This window comes from Cheilinus undulatus, linkage group 21 (assembly GCF_018320785.1).
Source record: "Cheilinus undulatus linkage group 21, ASM1832078v1, whole genome shotgun sequence".
NCBI classification, from domain to species: Eukaryota; Metazoa; Chordata; class Actinopteri; order Labriformes; family Labridae; genus Cheilinus; species Cheilinus undulatus.
The window spans coordinates 17,564,915-17,588,663 of record NC_054885.1 but is presented as its reverse complement, the minus strand read 5'-3'; the positions used below and the strand labels follow the sequence as shown (position 1 = coordinate 17,588,663).

At 39.4% G+C, this 23,749-nt stretch overlaps 1 pseudogene; it reads left to right on the top strand.

The window, feature by feature from the left end:
- Nucleotides 1-286: 286 nt before the first annotated feature.
- LOC121529582 lies at nt 287-11,965 on the top strand (annotated as a pseudogene).
- Nucleotides 11,966-23,749: the final 11,784 nt, after the last annotated feature.

Below are 23,749 nucleotides of genomic sequence, written 5' to 3'. Positions count from 1 at the left end.
GTCAGAGCCTTTCGGTCCTTGGTTTTCCCACTATAATCATACAAGGCTTGGACGATCACTGCTGGCCCGATGCACCAGCTGAGCTCCTTTTGTGATGACTTCTCTTGGGCACACTTTTGGGTATCAAGACCATGTGTCTCGTGCTGAGAGGGATGGAAAGGGTCAGCTACTGGATACGGGAACAGCAGCTGTCTTTTGTGGGGCACCTGGTGCTTTTCTGGGCCTCATCCAGGTCATTGCATACTGGGTGCCTGGGACCTTGTGGGTTGGACAAGAGAGATGGGGCATGGGCCTGGTGCAGGCCAGGTGATGGCCATCAGAGAAGTAAGAGCAGTAAAGAGCCAAGGTTGATGTGGGAAGTTCTTAACTGGCATATGCTCCATACTTGACTGGACCTGATACAAAATCAATCTTCAACTGCCTTGTGTGCTTGTGTTTGCTGTTTTAGGTAGTTTACTTAGTACTGTTTCAGTCAGACTAACAAGTTAATGTCGATTTTATTTTATGTAATTTTTTTTTTAGGTTACGGTCCCATGGGAGAATTCTGTGGAGGAAGTCTATGTAAGGAAGAAGGTGAGATATGCAGATTCAGGAGCAGAAGCTGAACAGCGAGGATGTAAAGTTAGGATTCATCGAGTAGAAGTGGGATGTAGAGGGTTTGTAGTGAGATCAGCTGTTTCATTACTTAGAGTTAATTTAGAGTTACTTAGATTAATTTGCGAAAGACAGTTAAGGAGGTGTAAGATGACGCAGCTCAGGCCAGTCAGTGGATACGGATGAGGAGGAGTAATGCCAGCTGGGGCAAAAATGAAGGTTGATGAAACCCCTTAACTTCTCTCTCCATTAGTTTCCCTTAACCTGCTCTCTTCTCTCTCTTCCCTCATGAAAATAAGGGAGTACGGTTAGTGTAGGTAGAGTGCAACGCCACGCCAGGCCGAGGTGTGTGTTAGGCCACAACAGGGTACCACACCCTTAGCTCTGCCTCCCCCACACTATTGCTAAGCTTGCTCTCTCTCTTTATTCTATCTGTCTCATTTGCCTCTTTTTTTTTAACTTTTATTAATTAATTAATTAATTTTTACTCTTAGTTATGTGTAATGTTTGTACTATAATTGTTGAGCTGTAATCATGAGTGGTGTTAAGGAAGGTAGTATCAGCATTGTCACTACCTGGAGCCTGCATGTACGGAGCCTGGGTCTGTTGAAGGTGGCATGCTGTTGAGGCTGTGGTACGATGGGTAAGATGATGTCTCTGTGCTGTCATGGTTGGTGGTGAGAACTGGTATGGAGGGGGGTGGCTCTGGGACACTGGAGATCACTGCTCAGCCCTCTGGAGGTGTCATGGGACTAACTGGACGAAACACTGACCAAGGACGGTTCCCACTTGACAACCCTGGTGAAGTGCGGGTTTCTTACTACCCATCGGTCTGCACGGTTGACTTGTGGAGGCAAATAGTAATGGATTAGGGATTTCTTCACTGAACACTGATCCTCTTTACGGGGCACAAGTATCTTGTGTTTTATTCAGAAAAATGTAAAGTTTTAGGCAACTAGCATAACGAATCAACTTTTTCTAACAAGCTCTGTTAGCTCCATTTAGCGCATATCCTTGAGATGACACCAGAGTGGAGAGGATGGTTTGCTAAAAGTCTAAACTGAATGACTGGAGGAATGCTCACATTAAGTTTTGTGTAAGAAGAAGGTTACTGTTGGGTTGTCTCTGTTGTCTCAGAGTACTGTGTTTTGGTCTGCTAGGGAGTTGGCTGAACAAAATTTAGGCCATCTTATTCATATAACAGAGCTCCCTGTTGATGTTTTCTTTATGTCTATAAGCTAATAATCCACCTCATTTTATTTACTCTAGAACTTTGAAGAACTGGCGAGCAGTATAACACAGAAAACATAGTAAGCAACCAGCAGGTTGATACTGATGATTTGTTTTTTTATGGTAGTTATTATTAGTAGTCAGAGAGATTACTCATTTGTACTCAAGTACTGAAACAACTATGAAATGTCATCCCTACTTTGATCTTTTTTTTGTTTGTATAAATTAGTTCTGATAATAATCAGATGGACCAAAATAAGTTATTGAAGACAGGAAAGTGAAGATTTCCATGTTAATGGGTCCACATCTCATGTGCATGATCTTAACTAGGGAAGTCACTCCAATTATTTTTTTCCCATTAATAATTATTGGTTTATCAAAACAAGATTTAATGGATACATGCCTCTTCTGATAACTGTTCACATGACACCCTTACATTCAGCATGACCTTAAATGGAGCAGAGTGATTTGACAGTAATCTCTCACCCTCCTCAAGCCTCTGTGACAGGCCGTTTAATTGTCTCATTCAGATAACATGTCATTACTGGACTGAGACAACACTCTGACACCTGCTTATCATCTGTCCACTGTGTTCACACATCTGTCTGTCCAGCGTGGGGATCTGACCGCCTCTTGGTGCCCTCTGCCTAGCCTCGATTCATTCTCACCTGCTGTCTGTGTCTGTCTCTTTTATTCGCACCATCTTTTCACACTCATGTTCTTCTCCTCTGGCCCCCGCACACTACCCTCTATTTGAATTTCAATCTCTGAGCAGTGCTTCTTACGTCTGTTCCACATTTTCTGCAAGTAAGGCTCCAGCTTTTGTGCTCACCTTGCTGTCTCTTCTGTCTGACACATAATAAAGCTTCTGCAAGGATTGTTTTGGTTAATCTATTTTCAGAGCCAAAGTTTTAGTCAGTTATTGCATTAGAAATATTTAATGAAACCTAGCGTGATTTCATGCAGGACACAGTAGTGATACGCCCAGCCATGATCAGCTGACAGCCCGCTGATCATAAGTATCACCTCACAGCTCTGACAACCAATCACAGCTCTTTCTCTCAACACAGCAGTGTATTTAAATACGGCATACTTCTCACTAATCCCTGCTTGCATTAATGCTGCTGCACCAAGCTGCTGCTGCTTCTGCTAGCAAAGCTAAACCTCCTCCACCCCATCCTCCTCCTTTACAGCATAAAGCTTATTGCTCCCACATTCAGATTTATTCTGTATGGATTCATTGTTTTTGAACCAATTTTATTGTATTTAATACAGTCATAAATGTATCTATCCATATGTGGGTTCTAGCCATGCGCTTCCTGGAAAGTGAGCGCATACTGCTTGACTAACCCAGGGAGCATCTTTTAAGCAGAGCCTTCTCCACCAAGTAAAATTGTTTATCCATTTATAAAATGGTTAAATGTATGACAAGTGTTCCTCTGAAATATCATAATTTATAGATAAACTTCCCCATAGCCACCCAACATTGCATACATGTTAAGATTTTATGAATTACATTAATGCAAAATGGACTTAAGTATGTTCCTGTTTCCTGTTTAGTATGTTCTTTGTTCTAGTTATTTGTGTGTTGTATCACATGCTCCAAAGCATCTTCTTTGTATAAACCTCTATGGCAATAATTCAGATTCTGATTCTGATATTAGTGTGATGTGAGAAATAATCAAGTAGCCAAGCTGATTGTGAAAATTGAAGGCAGTGTGGATGTGCAAAAAGACTGCAGTTTCTTGAGGGTCCACTTGAGGCTGACTGCCAAAACCATGCAACTCACTTCAACACTCATGTTAAAATATGCAGTTTGACAGCAGAAATCAACAGCCTGATTTTGAAAATGGATTCACCTGAATAGTTGATCTCTATCTGCACCAGATGTACATACATTCTGATTAGATTACAGCAAAAAGGAATGCATAATAAAGGGCAAGCTGGCATGTTGTAGATATTTTCCTGGAAGCTAAAGATCCGCCTTATTCCACCTTGCCTGTTGCAAATGTGGCCAAAAGTTAGAGACAGCATTTACAGCATAGCTAACAATATCTTTTGGCTCCGAGTGGAGCTGAATTCACAATATTATTTTGATTTTATTTCATATTCATGCAGTCTATGGTAATAACCTGTGTGCTCTTTGAGTGCAGAGTTTTTAAAAGCTTCTTTCCTGTCCTTAAGTTGTTGATACACCCTCTCAAGTCATTTGACTCTCAATTTTTCCAGCCCCATAGCTCTATGACTTATTCAAGGTTTTATGTTGTTAGTATAAGGTTATTATATCTTTCATTCATTATAAGCTATGAGCTTTCTAAATTGTGCCCCATTGGTTTTCCCCTCTAGACATGAATGTGATTTGGGTACCACTGGTGGAACCACAATGCAATATTAAAAAAAAAAAAAATGAAGGAGTCTATCTCTGATGTCAAAATGAGAAGTATTTCTAGATAGTGGTGAAATTACTAAAGAAAAGCAAACAATGACAGGAGTAAATCTTTGGAAAATACGTTCATTCTTCTTGGCTAGCTACTCATCAGAGCTTTTATTAGATTATCCTCCATTTTGTCTTACTGTTCATCTGCTTTTATGGATATGAAAACTGAAAGAGTACATATTCTGAAGACAATTTGCTGATCCAGACGTCACTCCCTACAATAGACAGAGATTCTACAATCTCAAAAACTTGTACTTAGTCCTCCCTTGCCACTTGTAGCATTCACCATTTTCCTACTGATCAAGCCAGCGAGTGGAGCGCAAAGACTAATTGGTACACAAGGGCCAATGATAACTGAAGTTCCCACTTCTCTTAAAAAACAACACTTTTTGCCCTGAGGACTTATCGTTTGAAACCGTCACTTGTCCACAACAGTATTGAGATGCTTCTGTCACCACAGTACCACAAATTTAAGGATACTGTTACATCTCTTGTGGATAATTATGTTGGAGGTGGATTTGAAAGCCATAAAAGTGGCAGAGTGTATCATTACACAATTGTCCTAATTAACACAAATGTCACTGACTCTGTCAAATGAGATGAGTCACCGCGAGAGAGCTCACTAACAGAGGAACTTGTCAAAACCAGACTGAAGGGGCAGTTTTCTAAGATCTAAGATTTTGCTTGATTCCCTTTAGAGCCTACTTAGTTGAACTCAGGCACAATACAACTTTGGATGGGCCAATCAGTATCTAAAAGTTCAACTGTGTCTTTAACTACAGACATTTTTAAGACATTCAGATCAGACAGGAACATGCAGCACTAACTTGTCTTTACTTTTTGATTTGGTGGTTTTGTCATACTGTATTTTAGGTTTTAAATAGCATTCAGCTTTATAATACAAAGTATAAGCAAGGAAAGTCTGTTATCTCCCAAACTTTTAGGGTGGGCCCAATGGAAAAGTGGGTGGACCCAGGCCCAAAACACCATGGCTGGTTGAACTGCACTGTTGTCCTTAGCTTAATCAGTTGCTGTTCTCTTCTACCTCTTAAACTCAGCCATCGAAGAGTAACAACATGGGCTAACTAGCTTCTTTTTACTTCTGCTATATGCCATATGTACTTCTAGTTAGATCCCAATCGTAGCCTGTTGTTAGAGTTACACAGTGCTGAAAGCAGATGCCTGGGACACTGCGTGGAAATTGGGTGAGTGCCATTACCTGCTGAACGTTATACTGTTAGATCAACTTTGAAATTTCTATTTTAAAGATGGAAAAGTTACATATTGTTGCTGTCAAGCATACAATGACTTGATACCGTAAAATACGCTCATCAGACATGCATTTAAAGGGGACATATGCGAAAATCACTTTTTCAGGCTTTTCCAACAAGAATATGTGCACCTGGCCTGTCCAAGTTCCCTCAAGTATCACAAAAATACATTACACCAACCCCCCCATCAATCAGAAAATGTGTGCTAAAACAAGCCGCTCTCAGATTCTCCCTTCATGACCTCATGCGGGGAGTTAGCTCCGCTCCCAGGTTCGGTTGGCCCTCCCCGCTTGGAAGAAAGTTCCTCCCTCCTGTCTGTAGTGAAAATGTGTTGATAATAAATTAATATTATCAAGTAAACCTCGTAAAGAATAGGGCACCACCACTTACGCGGATTGGTTATTTAATAACCAATAAAATATTGCAATTATTAATTAATCAAAACCTTTAATTAATTAACAAGAACATTAACTGTAAATCAATCTCATTTCTAAAGTAGTAAATTCTCATAACATTGACTCTATTTCTCTGCTTAATAGAATGAATTCCCGAACTACGACTGTCTTTTGAAGATTTATTATAAAATCACAAAATAACAGACATAAATCACAGGTTATATGAATAGATAATGTAAATGAATAAACAGAACATGACTAAATATGGTAAAGAGAAAGGATGCTAACTTAGTTGGTGAGAGTGGATTATTCTAATAATCCTAACGGAAAAATTTTAACCGACGTTAAGACTTTGGAGGGTGAATTTGGAAGAATGATAGATCTGAATTAATTTGTTGGAACTTTGGAGACATCAGCACCAGAGAGATGAATTGGATCATACCAGCCGTTCGATGGAGACGAGGAGGAGAGGACCCATCTGGAGGGGCCCGGAGGAAGGCGCCTGGCAAATTCTGAACGCCCGAAGCTACCGCGTGCCAACTCTGGTCCGACCCGGATGGGTTCAAGCTGGCCGCTGCGGTGCCGATGGGTCGCTCAGACTAGGGACGGCTGTACAGACTCTTGTCCACGGACTCTGGGAAGGATTGTCTCTCATTCCAAAAACAGCTCTTGATCGTCCAATTAAAAAATCAGATAAACTCAAACGCATCGACACCATGTGACTGCTGGCTCACAGTGAAGTCGATTGTGTGATAAAAAGGAAAACAAAAACTCTGCGTTACAAAAATCTAGCACGAAGCTATAAAAAGGTTAGGAAAAATCTTGTACTGGATAAGAAAAATTCTAAGTCCAATTGTTTATCAGACTTGGCACAACGCTTGGATCAAGAATGGGCCTAGGAGGCCCAAGGAGACTCAACAGAGCTCTCCTCAGTGAGCATCTTCTTGGACTGTCCAGACCTGACCGCTATAACTGCTCTGCACTCTCTGCAGCACTTTCTCCGAACTGCACATCGAACTCTACTGAACTCCACACACCGAACTCCATACTCTGCACTCTTGTGAGTTCTGAAGTTACTCTTATACAAGAGGGAGGGGTTTCGGTTTTGAAGCCCTCCCAGTGTTTGATTAAATCCACTCCACCAGATCATCAAGTTAATTGGATAATGTAGAGATAACACAACATGGTTATAAAAACTCTAGAATACTATCAATAAACTATCACACAAACATTAGAAACACAGTTAATTGTTTATACGCACAATTATACATTAGAAAATGTTTCTGCATTTGGGTGTGACGGAACTTGACCACAAGGTGGCAATGTTGATCCAGGCACGATTTTCAGTCTCTGTTCGTCAACTTGGAGAAATACAACTAAATTATATCATAAAACCATAATTCAGTAAGGGAAGATACCAGAGATTAGTATGGCATGTCATTCTGTTCCTTGTAAACAGACTCAACCAAATATGAACATGTCCTGTTAGAAACATAACATTTAAGACAGTTTTTTGATACTTCCAATCCTTGCAGCTTCATGTGGTCGAGATAACACCGGGAATTTACGATATGCGCCTGCTTTCTGCCACGGCTCTGTAGGAAGACAGAGTCCTTAGATTTATGAGGCGTAGTGCAAAGTTTCTTACAGCTTTCAGGAAGACAGGATTTAGTCTGAGGAGGTTCACCATTTGGTCGACCAATCGAAAGATTCAGATTTTAAGGTGTTTATCTCTGTTGGGAGCTGTCTTTCATCAAAATGGCAGTTTGAGAGTCCTACTGCCTGAGAAACTCTTGTTTTTCGAACGTGGTCCCTTGATAAATTGTCAGCCATGAGGGAAAGAGAACCCCCCCCTCCCCTTTCAGGAAGGATAATCTGAAGGTGTAGGTTTAGGAAGGAGAAAGGATCTCTCCCCCCTTGTATCATTATCTTTCCTCCTTAGAGGGTGTGATATCAACAGCTTTAGATTGTGGTTTCATCTTTAGTTGTTCTGGATAGATTCTCACTACATGTCCATTAAGCCACATCCATTAAGCCACATCTATTTCCTGAGAGGGGTGGAGTCAGGGGAGGAGTCAGACAGCTCAGTAACATTGAAAGCCACAGAGACAGAAACAGCTCGGTCTGAGCAGGGCTGCAACAGAGGGGTTTTTTAAACATACAAAAATCCAATACTGGAGTGTTTTTTCAGCAACAAACTTCACAGACATGTTGTGGGGACCTCTGAGAACAATATAAACTTCTCTTAAATGGGTAAAATATGTCTCCTTTAAATGAAAACTACACAAGAAGCATTAACGAGTACGCTCTCTGTTTCCAACGTATCAACTGATTATAGTCACAAGCTAACAGGGCTACATTTAAACCATATCAGCAGCAATAAAGTTAGTGAATTCAGTATTCTGTTTCAACTGAGATACTGCTATGGAATCTACTGTTTAGGCTTCATAAAATGATTTTCAGGTATCTAATAAGGTTTTCTTAACTTTCCTTATACAAAATGTGCACTACAGATATCACAATAGGAAATTTGATGACGTAAATATTTGTTTAGCACTCTCATCTTATAAGTGACATGTCCCTTTTGGTGTCCAGGCTGAGGCAAGACGTTTTAACATTACATGCAAAAGATTCATGCTTTCAAAGGAAAGCAGGATTTGTTGTGTTGTTTATCAAAAATGTAGCTGTCACTCTTTAAATTATCTGTCGTGTGGGTCCAGAACTCTGCACAAGTTCCAGTGATGTTTAAGCCTTCATCTCTTTTTTATTCAAGTTATGATTGAATGTCTTTATTGCTTCGGTTTTTATAGATGAATAGGATAAGGAAGAAATAAACGGCGGTGGCCCAGGTTGTATGAAGCCCCCTTCATCTTCCTGCATAGATCTATTAGCTTTTTTATCTCCACTCTGTCTGAATACATGTGTATTTGTCTGTGTGTGCTTGCATGCTGTGCAGTGATGCATGTAGGTATCCACTGCAAAGGCTAGTGAAGAGATACTGTGATAGGCTGTGGTTAATAGCAGGCTGAGCCCAGCAGAGAGATAAAAGGAGTGTCTTTTACTCGATATCACTGCTGAGACTCAGTGAAGTGGTCGGAAAACATCGCACTTAAGGCTCATTGCCCACATAGTTGCACTTCTCTTTCCTCAGGGATGTCCTCCTCTCCTCGACGGTATTTTCAAGCCCCATATGGCATTGCAGCAGAACAGAATGGATTTGTTATTTATTTGCCTTGTGTGTGTTTCTCTGCGTGTGCAAGACCCAAATGAGGTCAAACGATTGGACTGGCAAAGCATGAAAGACCACAGTTGTGCATTTCATGCTGTAGTAGCAGCTCATAGCTCACTTTTCCCATGAATACAGAGAAGGTGAGTTTGCACTGAGATGCAGTCACACCAGTATATTTTCTTCAGGGTCAGGGACGCTCAATGGCTTCCCTTTCTCTACAAATCACTAATCTTCAGTGGGCTGCTTCCCTTCACCTCCATTTACCAGCAGGTCCGATTCTTTTCTGCCCACTGACATCGGGTGATAAATTACGCTCTCCGCTGTGGATTGTTCTGCATGAATCACCTCTACTGTACTCTAAGGTGGCACTGAGTGGGCAGGAGGGAGTGTGCAGAAACTTTGCAGGTGCCTTTTGTCACGGCAGGGATGAAGTACATTAATATATAAGCATGGTTAATATCGTCTTTCATTTCAAAAACTAAATAATGTAGTAGGAGATATTGCAAAGTTCTAGGTAAGATGATATATAAATATATCAGCTGGAAGAGACTTTATTTTCTATTTTATGATAGCTTCCCTGAAGCATTTCTTTTATAGAGGTTCTCAGGCCCATCTGAGGATCCTTAATGATAAATCATAAACCAAATGTCTGAAAATTTTCAGAAAATTAATAAAAAATGTTGCAGTTTGGACCTGAGGTGGAACTAAATATCACAAGTTGTCAAACATTGTAAAGGAAGTTGTCTCAGTATTAATGGCTTCATTCTGTAATGTGCAAGTGCTTCACTGCTCACAAACAATGAGGTTAATGTTCCCTTTATCCTTATTGTGAGAAAAGCCATATTTGATATATTGTGAGTCGCTTCTTTCTACAGATGGACCACATTAACATCTTTTTTAGCTTGTTGCTACTGTTCATATTTTACTTTACAATTTAAAGTAAAATATGTTGCTTAATCGACCTTAAATTGTCAAGTAAAACAGATCATTACATAACCCTCTGAGACTGATGTCATTAAAAAAAAAGACACAGAAGTTACAAAACATCAAATAACTTTTGAACCATCAACTGTAGCCATTTCCTTTTTTGCCTCCTGCAGCCTGCCATTGTGCCAATATAATGACCCTTTTCATGCCTCTGTAGCCCTTACAAAGGCTTTTCTAGAGAGCCTGGAATTTGGCTGACTTTCCAGGTTATTTAAAGATTACATCCACACAAGTAACTCGGACATGTAACGTCTTTTTATCCAGTTTTAATGAATTTTAGTTTCTGCTACTTTGGCAAATTCCAGTCCCTTTTTTCTGATTTGCTTTTAAACAGTGGAGTCTTCCTCAGTCACCTTCCATTAAGTCCATTTTGGCTCAAACAGCGATGGATGGTGCATTCTGACTTTGATATACCTTGACCTTGGAGTTCATCTCTAATCTCTTTGGAAGTTGTTCTGGGCTCTTTGGTTACCATTCATATTATCTGTCTCTTCAATTTGTCATCAGTTTTCCTCTTGCGGCCACACCCAGGGAAGTTGGCTACAGTCCTGTGGACCTTAAACTTTTGAATAATATGTGCAGCTATAATCACGGGAACATCAACCTGCTTGAAGATGGAGATGGACTACAGAATTAATGTCTTACATGCTTTTTAAGACAATAAGTCCAGGCAAGTAAAAATTGTTAAAAAAAATGTTTGGGCTAGGTTTAAGGAAATATTCTGGTATTTTTGTTGTTATGTTGTACTTGTTACAAGCTAGTAGTTAGTCACAAGAGATTTAGGTCTGAGTTTCTCCTCTAAGGAGAGAGTGCTCAAGTAAGCTAGGCTTTACAGTGCTATGGACAAGTTCAGTTCCACCGCGTAACTTTGTGAATTTTACAGGACCAAAAAAGTGTGCAATGTTGGCTTAAACACAAAAAATACTAAAACTCTGAAGTGCTTCAGTTTTCCTTGTGAAAGCCTCTGTGTTTGGCACTTATTTGCAGTGTGAAGTGACTGCCAAAAACCTACTTAGATGACAAATTTTTATTGGCCCTTTTAGTCAGGGATGGTTTATCCAATTTATCTTTGGAAAGTTGAAGAAGGTCCTCTGGTTCCTAAAATTCCAAAAGTAGACAGACAGACTTTGTTAAAGTTTCTGCCCCGCTGCTGTTCCGCTCCTTAGCACTCAACTGAAGGAGGCTATAGCTGATCTGTGCCTTCCTGCTCTCACTTCCTAGAACTGGAAAGGGCACTCAGGCCGGCCAAAAGGTACTGTGTTTGCCACCTGGCCACAGGACACATGCTAGGGGCCACGGTGGCTTCAGGTTTAGAGCTTGGGGAGATACCGAGGGAGTCCAAGGAAGCAGGAAAACTGTTCAGTGGTTCGATTGTGACCTTGACACGATTGCCTATTTGGTGGGTTCCCCTTTCATAGTCAAACAAGAAGCAATGCTAGCTACTTTTTGGAAAAGAGACACAAGAAAACAGACTCTGCGATCAAGTTTGCCATCAATAACCCTCTGTTAGTCCACAGGATCTGTGGGAGACTGTTTCATCAACTGAGTGGATGAGGAGTTCAACCCTACCACGGAGCCCATGGAAGATGACCTTACAGGTAAGTCACACATCTGCTTAATTATTGTCAACAAGACTAAACTGTGTCCTATCTTGACACCATTGCCTGATTGTCCCTGTAGTGGAGTACTTCACAAGGCCATTGACACTACCAAGAGCCCTAAAGTTCTCTTTGCCTTCATCTTAGCTTCCTTCACCACCAGAGGGGTGGAGGAAAAGATCTCTGGTGGGTGGCCACATGGAGGGGAGGGGATTTTAGACTGAGAGAAAACTTGTACTGCTGATTTGAGCATGTGAGGCCTCTGGTCTTCCAAGGTGCTAGTCCTTTGCTACAGTCAAGAACTCTCCTGCTGGATGTAGAAGTTGCTGCAGTATCTCCCAGCATACACACAATTTGTTCAATTTCCTGCATCTCCTTTGACTATTTTGCTCTTTTATAACCTTATACTTTCCTTAAACTGCGTGCTTTTAGGCTCCCATTTCTCATTATCATCAGTTCACAGCCGATGTTTTATTCATCATTTCCACAATTAGCTGCAACGCTGCCCTGCCTCTCAACTAATCACGGTCATCCTGGTGGAAAGAGTCCTCCCCATTATTAGCTTCACCTGGGCTCTCCTCAGCTATGGATGCTAACACGGCAGTGATAAGGTTAGACACGCAGAGGCCGGGTGTGCGTCAGTAAAAGCAGTTTGAAGGATGAGACCTAATCACCAAATCACGTCAGTTCTTGCTGGAAGTGCAGGAGCATCAGGAGTCCCAAATTGCCAATCAGGAATAACTAGAGAGCAGGGGCGAGAAATGGGTCAGTATTAGACAGGATTATTATATAAAGCAGACTGGAACCTGGCCCAGACAAATGAAGGAATTTAGTTTCCTCTAAGGGAGAAATGCCTCAGATGTGTTTTTGTTCTCTGGTTGACAGTAAGGGTGCACTGTCCCTTTTGAAGCATACTGTGAACTGAGACCCTGACAGTTAAGTTTCTCCGTCAGACTACATTTGATTCTTTTTGTGCTCAGAGACATCATTAATGTGATGCAACAGTTACGAACAGAATGTAGTATTTTCTCTCTACATTTATGTCCATGTGTTACATCAGTCCACTACTTAAAAAGAAAAGGTGAAATGAGCAGGCCTTTTCTTCAAAATAACCTATTTATGGATAATAAATGTTTCCTAATTATCATGGTGTGTGGCACCTCCTTTTTTCAAGTTTTTTGACAAAAAATATGTGAATAAGATATGAAATGAGGGGGTTGTACAGTGTGAAATGTGCTATAGGTGTAAAAAAAAGTGTCACTGTAAACTAGAAGCAAATATTACTTCAAAAATATTTTATTGATCCATATGGGATTGTATTTCTCAAGCTGAAGTCAATGTAGATCTGATAACATCAGCATCAGACACAGATGTTAATTCTTTCTCTTTCTTTGCCTGATGTTTTTTTTGTTGAACTGAAAATTTCTATTGATGGTGATGTGAGAAAGGGTGAATGTGACTCGCCAAAAATGCTTAATTTTGGTTTTCTGCCTCATAAGTGTCAAAACTGGCTAAAGTTTTTCTTGAGTTGGTCTTTAATCGCTGCCACAGACAACAGCAGATCTGCTAGTGATGCCTACAGAGTTGTCTTAATCAATCTAGTTGAACTCATCTTGCTCTTTTCTTTTCTTTCAATATGAATACAATAGTACCTACTAATTCAGTTAAAGCCACAATATGGAGAATTTCTTGCACAGAAATGTCTATATTTGTTAAAAAGAAAAATTTTTAATGCTATTTTGGTTAAGTCAATTTATTATATTAGATATTTACAACAGTTTTCAAAACCAGAGAAATTATTAATTCTTATTGTAACTTTCTAAAGAATGAGGGCAATTGACTTCCTGTTTGAACACAGACCTGCTTTTATAAGTAGATCAAAGGTTTCAACATGTTCTTAACCATTGCATAAGTAGCATGATATAGATTAATTAAGAACCAAGTGGACAGTAATAAGGTAAATGTTTGAGAAACCAAAGTAGACCAATTGTTGGCCTCGCCTATAATTAATGCCAATATATAGCCAATTAAAAACAATCTTTAATCAGCCAAAAGTCTGCTGATAGACACCGGTGTTAAACACTTGTATTTTCACTATTAAAGTGCAGGACATCTGACTTGGTCTCACTTAGACATGACGACGATGTCTGTCTTGTCTTCTATCATTAATCCAGTAGAGGGCGCTCTGCCTCTTTCATGTTACACACTTCATATTTACCTCCTTACATCAGAGTGAACTAGAGCCCAGAGCAGCTGAGCAACAAATTTGTTGAAGGGAACGTTTTGACTCAATGGTAACTTTATAACTAGTTTGTGAAAAAAAAAACTAACTCCATAAGTTTCCTGTTTCAGTTCAACCTGCTTGTCCACGAGTCATGACGTGCCTCGTTGTGTCAGTCACACTTATCTGTTTATGTTAGCAAACTAAGATCCTGCTAACCTAGCTTAACAATGGCTAAGGGAAAAGTTAAGCCGAGTCAGTAACTACACAATGAATGTGATGGTGAAAATTTGTGCTACGTGAACCAAACTATTACATCTCTACCAAGAATTTTACTTTAATAAATTTATGACTTTGTAAATGTTGACACAGTCATGATGAGTCATTTTTCTTTATATTCATTACTGAATTTATAGTGAGTGTTGCTGTTGTAAGACGTGTTCCTAATATTTAGGCCCTCTGGTGCATGTGAGTGGGGTTGCTGTGGGGATTATGCTCCTTAATCCACTTTTGCCCTTTTTGCAAATTGCCATTTCTGGCTACTTAATTTTCCTTGTTTTTAACCCTATTGTTGCTGCTTTTTGGTCTATTTAGCCACTTCTTTTTTGCCACTTTTCACCCGTTTTTTGTCTCTTCATAACTATTCAGCTCTCTTCTATCAAAGTTGCCACCGTGTCTTCTTTCTTTTCTGGAAATCCTGATGTTTGTGCACATTATGGCTTCGCTATGAAGTTAACATTAATTTCCTGATTGTTGAGCTTTTTTAAGAAAGGGGGTATACATTTTTAAGAAGGCTTTATTGTCCCTAAGCATAAACACATAAAACTATTTTTTTGTTACTTTGAAAAGAGTGGTAATTATTCAGATTAAAAATAAAATCACAGCTTAACTTTACAGTGGACCGTGATTTTGCTGACCTCCATGGCCCCCCAGTTTGACTAGGCCCCAGAAAGCTCTCCACTTAATCCCCCCCTTACAGGCAGCCTTGCCAACATGACCTCCTGCCTGCTGGCTGTGTAGTCAGATTTGTTGTTGGAAAGTAAAGACAACCAGAGCTTGGTGCTGTCAGGTGTCACTTGTGATGGTTTTCTGACAAACGCTTAGTAAAGTCTATTTTAGACAAGTGTATTTATGGTGCTATGATGCTGCTGTCAGTGAGCATAATATGTAATTAACACGACTTATGCAAAACTAGCACAAGTGACTCATGGAATAAAGACTGAGCTCATCCAAGGAGAGTAAAAACACTATCATGATACTCCTGTTTGTCCTCTGTTAGAATCTTAAGTCCAAATTTAATGTGTTTGGCTGCCTCGCAATAATAATGGCACGAAGACCAATGAAGTAAATTTCTTTAACAAAATAAGGTAACGATTGTATAACTAATTCTTTCAACATTATTAATTCTTTTAAAATGTACGCTTCTGCAATATTTCTTAAACTCAAAATGCCACATGAAACCCTAAAGCATGCAATATATACGATACACAATACATCCTGCCAATTAAAAATGTGGACGTATATGTTTATCTGAAACAACAGTGGTTATGGACAGCAGCATAAAGGGAATCACCAGGGATTTCTTACTCAGACAAACAGACTCTTCTCTGTTAATCACATTGTGTTCCTCTCCTGACGCTCCAGCTGATGAAGCTAATACCAGATAGGGATTAATATCCAGGTCTCCTATTAAAACCAGAAATGGTTCTGCTGGTGGCGAGTGGGTGGGGGGAGATCGTGGAATAGCTGCCATGTTAATGGTTAACTGTGTTAAGTTTTATTGGGCTCAGGGATTAAGGGAATTATGGGTATCCACGTACTGCCCGCAGATCTTATTTAGCACTCATTATCTTTTCTATTAAGCAGAGATATGCACAAAAGGCTTTCTCCTCATCATCTTTTAGTCTTATTTAACCACACAAAACAGTATTTCCAACCCTACTGTATTAGTTTTTAATTTTGGCTCTAGCATTCCAAAGAAATGCTAGAGCGTGCTTTTACTTTGAAAAGCACAAGCTGGAAGTGCTTTTTGTACTGTGTTTATCTTGACCTGCAACATTTTGTGCCCTGTGGAAACATAAGGTTTCTTATCTTAGCTAGCTTATCTTTTTTGCCAGTCTTATACACTGACTTTTCACTAACTTTTCAGCTTTAACTGAGATTGCAGTAAAGGACCAACAGATCTCTAGAATGAACACACTTTAACTGGACTTTCCATCCTCTATGATCTCTGTCGGTTCATTGAGTTTTCCATGAAGACCATGTGATTAATCATTTGTTAACTATGAATCCGAAAGCCTTTTCCTCTCACTGTTTACTCAGTATTGAATTGGTTGCACTCACCAGTGCCCGTATCATTAAAAACATTTAAACATAATTGAACACAACGGAGCTATGGTGGTGCTTTACACTTCAAAGGCTTTCATAGATTGTCTGTCAGTCTGCTGACAGCCGGCAGCTGAGAGCCACTTCAACCCGTCTGTGACAGTGTTCATGACATCCAGGAAAACGCTGTCTTTGGCAGGATTTCAGACAAATCACCCAAAAATAAGCTTTAGTGAAAAGCTGTTGAATTAATGCATGTCTGTCTGTATTTTGTGAACTGTGAATTACAAGCAGAAAACATGCAGTGACGCCAGCGAGCTGAAGACATACAGCTGTGATATCAATACATCACGCAGCTATTATTTCAAGCACCAATAAATTAGGAGGGCCCGGTCAATGTCCCGCTGTTAATTAAGGCCTATAACATAACGCAATGGTACAGTCGGCTGTAATTGAGTTAATTGCCACTGCTAGCTTGACTGTTCAAAGGCCTCCCACGCAGGGAGAGGGGCTGAGAGGTCACACACACCTACACGGGTGTCATGTAGGGCTCCCTGGAGAGGGCTGCTTAGGCGTCAGAGGCGAATGCTTCAGCTGAATGTATTGAATACCTTTTCAGTTTCAGATGAAAAAGAGAAGACTGGAACAAACCAGTGCCACATTTATCATGCAGGAGAGAGATAATTAATGCAGAGCGACAGAAAAGGCATTCTGAAAAAATAGCTAAGAATATTGAACATGTATGACAAACCTCATTGCTATGGTCTAGAAGAGGGATGGGAAAAAATACTGATACAGTAGGAGATTGTCATCCTGCATCATCTGATACACTCATCATGCAACTGGAGCCAGGTTTTGATATGTAATACAAAAAATATGGTGCTTTAAGCAGAATCCCTTAGTGATTTGATTCATTGCATATCTATTTCATGATTCCTCACAGTGGCACTGATGGTATGAATAAAAGCTAACATGAACAGAGATTAGTTGGCCAAAGAAGAAGGTTAGTGTGAAATAAGAGATGAAGAAGACAGGAAGTCTTTAAAAACATTTTGTAATGATATAATTACTATGGCTAGCTAAAAGTACCAAAGTTTAATATAAAAAAAGCAAATCTTAAGTGTGCGGTCAGTGTAATAAATGTAGCTCGGGCCAGCTGCTCCACTTTAGTTGCCTTTTTAGCTGTCATACAGTTCACGGATCCTTGTGACAGTAAGAATATGCTGTGTCTTGATAGGCAAAAAAAAAAAAAAAAAACGTACAGGAAATAGATCTTCTGTGAAGGTTCTCAGAGAGGGAAACTGCACTATTAATAGTGCAGAGCATCGTGTGGAAAACTGATGCAAAAAACTGCAACTTCAATCAAGATAACAATAATAACAATAACTATCATCTTCCAGCCAAGTCACTTTTTTACATAGGGCCTGAGAGGTTTGGGTTTTTCCCCCCCTTAAAAATTTAAACAATCATTCACACACTGCATTTTTTATTTACTTGGGTTGTCTTTGTGAAATCTAGAAATTGGTTTGATGATCTGAAACATTTAAGTGTGATAAATATCCAAAAACATCAGGAATCAGAAAAGGGGCAAATACTTTTTCACGGCACTGAATGTGTGTATACAGTTTTACTTTTATATAATATCAGACTGTCTTTTGCTATATTTTTGATATTTTCATCTTTCAGTATTTTAACTTCCTTCAAGATCATCTGTGTCATTCCCATTCCTTTTAATTATGGTAATTCTGTAGACTTATGTTTCAGTTTGTTTTTATTTTCTGTTTATCAAGACTTTCTCTGTTTGGTTTATTGCTAATATGTTTATTTTGTGAATCCCTGAGTTCTTGCTCTTGCTATGTCTTTTAAAGCACTTTATAAATATCTGTTTTTAAAGGTGCTATATAAATAAAACTATTATTGTTATTATTATTATTATTATTATTAATAATACAATAATAATAAGTATGTGTTTGCCATGTCAAATTACAGAAATACTAGTGCACTTCTGGTCTGATAAGCCATCAGGTTCAAGGTTTTAATTAAACTTCAAGAAAAAATCAAAACAATTACATGCCATATTTTTGCCCTCTCAATTTTCAGACTTCAATAACCATCTGGGGGCCAGGTGAGAAGCCGTGGGGGGCCTGATGTGGCCCCTGGGCCTCCAGTTGATGATCAGTAGTATATTGTATTGTGTTACATAGTCTTTTATTGCATCATGTCACACTGTATGGTATTAAAGAATTTCTTTTTGCATTTTATCCTAACATATTGTTTCTTATTGCATCATATCATATAGTATAGCATCGAATCAATTAGCATCTTATATGTAATAACATATTGTATCACTTATATCATACTGTCTCTTATTGAACTGAATCATATCATATGATATCAATGCTATATTGTACCATTTTGAGTAGAATAGAATTGCATTATATCTTATATAAAATCATATTGTGCTGCATCATATTATATTGCATTGTTTCATATATTAAATCATGTTGCATAGTATTGTATTGTATCATATCGTATCGTGCTGTATTGTATCAAATCATGTTGGATCGTACTATAGTGTACTGTATTGTACAGTATGGCACTGTATTGTATCATATTGCATCATAACTGCATCATAGACATATTGTTTTTTATCTTGTCATCATTAGTTACCCTGCAATTCCCTCCCCAAAGTCCCCTTAACACAACATTGCGGCTATAATTAATAAACCCAACTTTTCTCTCTAATGCTTAGCAAATTTTGGATCTAATGGTATCTTTTCTTGTCCTTACCCTTTCTCTATTCCCTCTTTTTTCTCCCCTGTCCTCACTTGGGACTCACAGAGCTCCAGGATTAGATTAGCTATCATTTATAGCAGGCCTGGGAGGCTGTGAAGAGCAGACTCCATCAGATGGAGAGATAATGGTGCTTTATGATAGATCCTGGCTAATGAAATGCCACTGTCTGTAATGAGATCAGTGAAAAGTGAGCTTTTGACCTCCTGAAAAGGGCAGGCAGCATGTTGAGAATATCCACTGAGGATGTTCCTGACGCCTCAGATTCTCTCCTCTTGTTCGTGACACGTTCCTTTTAAATTCATGACAGAAAGGGTTATTTTAGGAGGCGAAAAAAAAGTCTCACAGTGGGACAATAATGTAGAGCCTCTTCGTGCACTCACTCGAGCTGGAGCACAACTTGAATCAGGGATGCAAAAAGCACAAACAGTGGAAATGCCAAAATGCTAATGGCAACATTTACCAGAGGCTGAGAGGTGGGGGTGTTCAAACAATAGGAAATGTGTAAGGTCAAGAAGTGGATTACTCATTCTCAGTGTGCCTCTGAGGTCCACATATGTGCAAAGATACAAGCTGTCATTCTCGACAGTAGGAAGAAGAGCGTGAAAGGTTGAGCCTCCAGACAGGGAAACTCTCTAAATCAAGTCTAAGTAGTTTTTAAAGTACACTTTAATCAATTAAAGCCCCATGAAACTTTGAATCAAAACCATGTTCCATTTTCCTTTAACAGAAACCAGGCCATTCATTACCCTAAATCAAAATTAACAATTTTCCCATCTCAGCTGTGTGGTTGACTTTTATGTACCTCATCAAGTTAATCAGACCAGCATAATTGTCCAGGTGTCTGTGCACATTATTAATATCACTCTCTATGTCCAAACTTTAAAAATCAAATTATTTATATACAGTCCACACAGACAGTGACACAGCTAACAGAAGATGCTGTAATAAACAGGACTAATTATTATGTAATTTTGTAAATGATAGGTTAAATTATAGAGGGGGATGGATTCGCACCTGATTGGCTCCTGATTATCAGCACCTGTGAGCATGAACCCTGCTACAGTGGTCAGTAGGTGTCTGCTCCGAGAACCGGTTTGCCACATTTTACTGGCCTGTGTGATAGGGCAACTTCAAGCTGGTGTTCTGCAAAACCAAGTTGCAGCATTATTTGGAGTGAGCCCTAGTACTGTCTCCAAACTGAAGGCCAATTTCCATATGACAGGGACAGGCTGTAGGACTGTTTCCTCTCTCTATCAGCTTAGGAATCCTAGGTTTGCAGGACGATATGGCCGATGGCTCTCTGCCCAGACAGTCCATGGCAGACTGCACTCATCCAATCTCTGGTCTAATAGAGCTGCCAGGAGGCCTTTCATGACTGCCCTTCATCCTCTGGCCTGTTTGCACGGGTGTTGGCAACACGTGCACTGTAACCTGATCATGTAGAGAAACGTTATGTTCAGTGATGAGTCCAGATTCTGCAAATAGATCGTAGGGTCAAAGTGCAGAAACATGTGGAGAACACAAAGCTGATTGCTGTAACAGCTTTTGGAGGAGGCAGTGTGATGGTGTGGGGACCTCCCTCACTGGAAAAACAAGGCTTGTCATCATTGGAGGCAATGTCAATGTAGAGAGATATCGAGATGAGATTCTGCAACCAGTGGCAATCCCATATCTCCACAGTCTGGGACCAAACTCTATCCTCCAAGATGGCAACACTCGCCCCCATAGAGTGGGGTTTATCAGAGACTACCTCTACAATTTTGTTCGATCAAACACAGAGTGATAGTAACTTAATAAGAAAGTCACATTAAAGTTAAATAGTTAAAAGTAAACCTATACATTTTCTTTACTCTCATAGTCTGTAACAGAGCATGCAGTGTGATTCTACATTGTGCTCTACTCCTGATTGTAAGGAAATGTATGTTCCTTACAAATGTGGCACCATTAAAAAAGGGAAATAAACAGACCTTCTAACTATGTAAGATTTATTGTCAAGAAGCATTATTACACCAAAGAAATACTCTACCACACACAAGTTTCCTCACTTTTTGTGCTAGCTTTACTGTATATGAACAGGTATTTGGATGAGTATGGAAGAGCAAAAAGACAAACAGTAATATATTAACTACATTTAATGTAGTGCAAAAAGTCAACATATTGTGTCTTCAATTCAACCTTTCCTCCTTCTTCCTCAAAATTTCATGCTATTTAACCCACAATGCAATGTGACAACAGTTACATTAAATATTTGTATTTGTTTAGCTTGCAGCAGATTAAAACATTTAAAACATCAGTCACATTGTCCAGTCCATATCTTTTAATTGTTTACTTAGCAACATTATGTTTACACTGTTGCATACTCCTTCTTTCTTTATTTACATAAAATGTATACCTACAAATGCTGATTCATCATATTCTGTAACACATTTTCAGTGAAAATGTTAAAGCACTTGACAGCTACATGAATTCATCATCCAGCAAAAGCCTCCTTACAATACTCCATTGTTGGTGATGACCCCCTCCATGTTTCACATCCATCTTGTTAGTTGGTTTCTGCCCTCATTAGTCATTGATTTATGACAGTTACATTGGAGTTTACAAAATTGACTGTTATAGATGCATTACTTCCCTTGCTTGCTTGTCACTTCCATTCATCAAAATACACATTATCTCCTTTACACTTTCATAGACTAAAATGTGCGGCAAGAAATAAGATGACAGCAGTTATGCATATTGTACTGCAGTGTTTGTGAGGTACTTTTTATGAAAAGTCCTACAAACAAAAATGAGTGTTTGAATATTTTCAATGCTTTACTTTGACATCATACAGTACTTTCCTTTGAAATTGTTTTAAACCTTACAGACACATACTCCTTTGATTTGCATTTTTGTCTTCCACAACTTTGATATTTTTGTATTTTTAACACATATTTTGAGGTACAATAACTGTGGAATCTGTGTAGCTTTCACTGTATATGCCTCAGGTGATTAACCTTGCAAAGCAGATGGATACGCCCGTTTCCTTGTTTTTCACTGGCGAATCCATCTTGCAAAGCTCCCATCTGAACCGTTTGGGCCTGGTTAGAAAGTGACAGGACCAATCAGCCACGAGGGGCAGCAGCAGAGTTGTGACGTAAACCAGCAACAGCAAGAGCTGGTGCAGTTATGGAGGGAGAGGTTAGCGTGGATGCTGTTAAAGCGCCAGTTTTATCAGAACTTGACGACATTGAAGCTATTGAAGCTTTCCCAGGTGGATGTGTGAAAAAAATCCATCTGGTGTGTCAGGTTATCAGGTGATTGTCTTGCTGGAAAATAAGTCTTCTCCCAGGCTGTTGTACTCACGCAGACTGAATAACATCATCCTCTGGGATTTTCCTCTATTTTGCTGCATTAATTTTATTCTGTAACTCTACAGGCCTTCAAAGGTTTGCTGCCAAAGAGCATCCCCTCAGCATGATGCTGCCACCACAGTGCTTCACAGTGGGGATGGTCTTTGTGGTGGTGTGCAGTTTTTGGTGTCCACCAAAAAAGTAGCTTTCCTGATGGCCAAAAAGCACCATTTTGATCTCACAAGACCAAATAACTTTCTTCCACTTGACCACTGAGTCTCCCACATGCCTTTAGGTGAACTCTAGTTGAGTTTGAATGTGTTTTCTTCATTAGTGGCTTTCTTCTTTCCACTCTCCCATAAAGCTTTATTAACAGTTGTACACAGAGTCTCTCTCATCTCAACTGCTGAAGCTTGTAACTCCTTCAGAGTAGTCATTGTATTGGTGGGTCACAGTCACTCAGTTTGTGAGGACAGCCTGATCTAGGCAGATTTACACATATGCTATATTCCTTCCATTTCTTGATGATGGGTTTAACTGAACTCCAGGAGATGTTCAGTGTCTTTTGTATCCATCCCCTGACTTATACTTTTCAATACCCTTTTCCTTGAGTTGCTCAGCATGTTCTTTTGTCTTCATGCTGTAATAGTAACCAGGAATACAGATCAATCAGTGACTGGACCTTCAAAACACAGGATTCTTTATGCTACAATCACTTGAGACACATTCACTGCTCTCAGGTGATCCCCATTTCACTAATTCAGTCACTTTAAAGGGGGTGAATATTTATGCAATCACTTATTTTACCTTACATATTTTTGTTCAGTTGATATCACTCTGTAAAAATCTGTTTTCACTTTGACACCAGTGCTTTTCTTGTCAAAAAAGACAAACTATATTGATCTCGGTTGATGTATAAAATCAGTTAAAGGGTAAAACATCCATGGAGAAGAATACTTTTTATAGGCACTATATTTAAATATCATAATCTCTATGATGCATAGTTGAATTGGTATTCTATCATTTGCACCGTTAACCTATCAAACTAGCACATTTCCTGTTCAGGCTTTGTCAAGTTTTTAATTGCCCTCTCTCTTCTATTATTTTGTGAATCATCCCTCCTCCTTTATCGTATTAAGTTCTCATTTTCTTCCCTTTTTACTCATGTAGGTCATAAAACTCACATTTCCTCTCAATTTCAGTCTACTTTGTTCCAGGCCCTCACTAAGTCCTGCAGTTTTGTGCAGCAAAAACACATCCACCACTTGTCATCTTCCCCCTCTCGTCATCTCGCTGAGCTCCGCTTCATGTTTCCTCATGAGTCCCTGAAGACGGGT